General features: G+C 36.1%; 1 long non-coding RNA gene across 1 annotated transcript; it reads left to right on the forward strand.

Moving 5' to 3' along the window:
• The first annotated feature begins 2,331 nt into the window (after positions 1-2,331).
• Positions 2,332-3,629, forward strand: LOC127619519 (uncharacterized). The gene is made up of 3 exons (XR_007967569.1): positions 2,332-2,391; positions 2,817-3,013; positions 3,570-3,629. It is a non-coding gene; the product is annotated as an uncharacterized LOC127619519 (long non-coding RNA).
• The last annotated feature ends 1,589 nt before the right edge of the window (positions 3,630-5,218 follow it).

Below are 5,218 nucleotides of genomic sequence, written 5' to 3' on the forward strand. Positions count from 1 at the left end.
TGTCTAGTCTTTGTACAAAGTTTATTATAGTTGATCGTTGTAGCATCCTTTTATTTATCATATCTTTAGAGTTTTACTGGCTAATCAGTTTACTTTTTTTTATCAGGAGATGTTTCTCATTGTTATTTTTGAATCTACTAATGAAGTGGAAGTAGTCCCTGACATTTGGGTGAAAAATAACACCTGTTTGTGGCCACCGTACAAACGTGAAGAAACCGTAAAAGCAGTGAAATCACAGGAACCACCTGGAGCACGTTGGATTCCCTACAAAGTACGCATCATATTAAGCAAAGGTAGAAAGAAGACAATATTTTACTTACAATTTCTGTATATAGAATTTAGAGGGCTTTTGTTTTTAAAATCAAGCTATTGATTTTTATTTTTAAAGTTACATATGAAGAAGCAAGACTCAGACTGCCAGAGGCTGAACGATTCACAGATTTGACAGATTCAGAAGACTCTCCACTCAAACGTAGACGGAGAAGAATGTAAGTTAAAAAGAGGGAGGAATAGAGCCAGAATGGAATGTAATGAGCAAAACTCATTTTACAGCCTTCCATAATTTTTTGTTTCTTATTTAACCTTAAATGCAGGAAGAAGAATGTAATCCTTGAAGAGGAACACAGTGAAAGTGAGAGGCAGCAAGCATCCACACTACCCAGCCCTCCCGAAATGACTTCTGCAAAGAAGCGGCCTTATTCACTCTCCCTGCTTTCACAGTGTAAAAACCCTAATGTCAATTTTAGTGTCATATTTTCATTGTTGTCATGGTTTGAATTTTAACACAGCTTCTCCTACAGCGTCTCCTACAGCCATCAACGTAGGAAGCTCAGGCAATGAAAGGACTGCTATCAGTGAATGTGAGTCTGACATTTTTCATGACTAGACTGGAGTAAACAAATCTAAATCAATTGATCTAAAAAAATGACATGCCTTCTAATTCACCGTCCTGCAAATAAAATACACCGTCCTGCAAATAAAATACAATCAACCCTTTACACTGAATGTCATTCAAATGTAATTGTGAAAATATCTGAAAGCCCAGAGATGTGCCCAAAAATTACAACTGAATGCTCAAGATAAATTAATCATAAGATGATGACACCCTGAGCCCCCGCCAAACACGTAGACTGCTATTCTATGGGACACACTGCAATCAGGCCAATACATTTTGAGAGATATTGTCTTTGTGCAAATCAAGTTTTGTAAGAACAGACAGAAACTCAGGCACTGCACTGCTCTGTAAAATTGAAACCACTTCCAAACATGTGCTTCCTCAGTGTCATATCCACAAATTCCTGTTATTTTTCTCTGTAGTGTGCTCCGAAAGAAGGTGCAACATAACACCTACCCCACTGTCAAGAATGAGAGAGGATGTTGATTGTGAGTAGACATACAGAATTGATTGTATCTTTCTCTTACGTTCCTTACTTCTGGCAGCTTACTCCTCTTTCTGTTACTATAGCTCTCAGTGGAGGAAACGAAACACCATCCCAGACCAGAACTGACCATTCTGGCATATGTGAGTAAATGTTGCATTCAGTTGAAGTTGACAATATGAACATTCAAAAGCTATTTGCATCAAAAACACTAAGTTGAAAATGAAAATGTATGTGAAGAGCCTTCTACAGCTTTACCTGGAACCTACCTGAAAGTTATGTTTTCAGGTAAAACCCTGCAGAGTAAATTTTGTTTACCATTCACATGTGAAAGACTGAATTAACGGATTAACTGTTTGTGTCTAAACTTAGTTACTACTTCAGATATATACTTTATTACAGTAGATGTGACTTGAAGAAATTAACAACTCAATTTGAGATTTTGTTTGGTCCCTTTCACTTATAGCCAGAAATGTTTAGGATAGAAATGAAGAAATCATCTCAGAAATGCCTAGTCATCTTTACAAAATCTATCTCCAAATATTTGCAAAAAAATAATAATACTTATTCTTATATTTCCCCTGTAAAAAGCATACCAGAAGTAGTTTTGGTGTCATATGACAATCAAACAATGTCAGAGAACAATATATCACAAATAAAAGACCTGAAAAAACTGGGTTCTACTTGTCAATTCAGACTAATAAATTAAATCAAAGTTTCTACTGAACAGCATGTATGCTGTCTTGAATAGCTGGTGGCGTTTGAACGCATGGTTCAAAATGAAGTAGACTTGCATGGATAAATCTCCAAGACAAATTTGTTCTTAAAAATAAAATATGCATTTATTCATGTTTTCATTGTAGTTGTCTACAGACAGAAACGAGCCTTCGCCTTTTGAAAGTGTTGTACATTTTGAAATGTGAACTTTGATATTTTGGTCTCTTGTTTGCAGTGATTAATAGAAGAACCACAGCTACACCAACTCGTGCCCAAAATGCAGACTTCAGTGAATGTGAGAGAAACTACCCTTGCATGACCATCCTAAATTTTGTGAGCGTAGTGTTTGCTATTAGTCTTTAAAGCATCCAATGAAAATGTACAGAGCCTTTGCAGAGTTGGACTAATGCAATTACAATGCCATGTTTTTTTAGAAATAACTTTCCATTAAAGGAAAGTAAAAAATATCTCTGTGTATGCTGTCAATTATAATTCTTAAAAAAGAAAGAAAATTGGAATCAGTAGGTCAGACCTTTAAAAAATTATAAGCCAGGAAAAATGCAATCGATGAATCTTCTATTAAAAGACTTAGGAGTTGTATTTTTCCACATCATTATTCCACAAGTGAAATGAAATTGGCAGGCTAGAAACATAAAGTTATAGTTTTTTTAATGCATATACTTCAACTAAATAGACTGTATCTTCTGATCACTGTTTTAGCTGTGATACGAACCATCCTGACCAATCAAGAAGTCATCAAAGATCAGATGGGCATTTTGGTGAAGCTAGTTCATCAGTTAAAGGGGACTGCAGAAGAGAGCCCATCTCTACCACCGGAAACACTTCCGGTTGCAACCCTTCAAGAGCTTCTGGTTTTGGAGGGACAGCTGCTTGATCAAGAATTCAAGAAAACTCTGGTAATGTATATTGGTACAATACCATTATAAGAGATTATGTATAAGGTAATTCAATCCAATACGATTATCTCTCTCACAAAGAACCATAAATGGCAGCAGACATGTTTTTTTAACTATCCTTCATTGGAAAAATCTCTTTACTAGAATCCCCATTAGCACTGGCTTCTCTGACTGTGGTTCCATTCAACTGTACATTATAAAACACTGACTATTAAATAAACTGAATTAAAATTAACTGCACATTAACAGTGCTCAGTGTTTCCCACAGAATTACAGTATTACTGTGGTGAGGGGTTATTTGTACAATTAGAAAAACAAAATAGGCAACAAAGTGGCTCAATCTAAAATGACTATAATACGATATCAAGAATCATTGGGTTTTTTTATGCACTGAAATGTGGTCAGATGTTTGGTTTGGATGCTTCCACTCCAGGTGGAACATATTTTGTCTCTGACAGAGTTTGATTCTACTTGAACGTCTATCTCCTCTGTCATCTAAGTCAAATTAGCTACATGTGACACTTAATGCTTGCTGTCTTTTCCCCTTGTTTAACAGACGATTACCTTGGCACAAAGAGGAGGTACAGCCGTTAAGGACACTGTTTGGGGAATGATGGGATACCTCTTGACCAATGAACTTGCCAGACAGATGAATTGGAAAGGAGCCAATGGCAAGGCAGCCTTCAAGAACCTTATTCTAAGAGGGATAATCAATGGTGAGTCGCAGTGGTGTAGGTGTTGTTGCCACAGCTTTCACTGACATTTGTGCATTTGTTGGAATTTGCTGCTTACCTCACCCACAAACATGCATACACCTACACCTATGGCCCTGTTTCAGAAAGCAAGTTCTTAACTCTGAGCCTGTATTGTTATACTCTAGATTTCAGAACGTGACGTGTGTAAGGGAAAGTGGGGAAGTTTGTCAGAAGTGACGTAATTCAGCTGCATCACTTTACAGCAGGGGTATTCAATTAGAATACAAAGGTCCAGTTAGAGAAAATTTCCCAAAAGGTCCGGAACATCAAAACGACTAACTTGCGCTATCATTCAGTACCCTAACGTATAGTTGTATCAACATATTTTTTTAGTCAACAACTGACAATATTTCAACCATATTCAGTTTTCACATCAAACTGGAGGGATAACAATAAAAAACTACTCTAATAATAAAGCTTTCTCAGACTGTTGTTGGATATAGGTTATCCTGGCCATAAAATGTGTACAAAAACATAAATATTGCTCAACATTTAGCATGACTTTATTATATAAATTGGCCTTCTATTAACTCCCCAGACCCAATCCAGTGTCCCTGTGTCATGTACATTTGCACTCACTAAATAAATACTTCACTCTTACTTTACTTTATTTTGCTCAATCCTGTAATTTAGTTTGCCTGAGACAGCACCAGAGTAATCCTAAAAGTCAGAGTATTATTTTTCAGAGCCCTATTGCAAGTCTGTGTTTTTTTTTCAGCTCACACATTCTCACCTTATCAACCCTAACCACTTTGCATGCCTGTCCTGAACGTTGACTGGTAAATGCATATGACATATCTGAGATTGACAGTGGCATCATGTATATTGTATGTATGTTATATTGACTTTCAGTGTCACATTGCTTTAAAATTACGTACTAGAATCACTGACTATATATACAATATTACTAATGTCTTGTTTCAACTGATGTCAAAAGTTATAAATTCTTGTCTTACTGATAATATTTTACTATAACTTACACAACCAAATCTCATTTTAGAGGCTGTACGAAGAAACCGACTTACAGCAACATCAACAGATCAAGAAACTGAACTGTGGATTAAAAGGTGGCTCCATCTTGCTGGAGACAGAGATGGAGGACGCCGTGCCAGGCAGCGAACTGTTAACTGATGTAACTGAGACAGTCTACTTGTTAGGAACAATGCTATAGTTCAGCATACTTTCAGCTACATACTTTAATTGTTGTGACAAATTTAAAGTTTAATTTGTTTTGTTAACTTTGTTCAATGTGGCTTAGTTTTATTCTGTTTTCAGCCATTATAATGGGTGTTTTTTTTGCGTGAGTTAGAGTGGATGACATTGTCGTGAAGAAACCTTCAGAAAATCTAACATTTTCTATTTAGCTCACTGTCCTTTAATTTTAATAAATGGAAATGAATAACAAAAGCAGTCATTGTTTGTTACTAGAACTGCTCTATTACAAGGTGGA

This window comes from Xyrauchen texanus, chromosome 26 (genome assembly GCF_025860055.1).
Source record: "Xyrauchen texanus isolate HMW12.3.18 chromosome 26, RBS_HiC_50CHRs, whole genome shotgun sequence".
Classification (NCBI taxonomy): Eukaryota; Metazoa; Chordata; class Actinopteri; order Cypriniformes; family Catostomidae; genus Xyrauchen; species Xyrauchen texanus.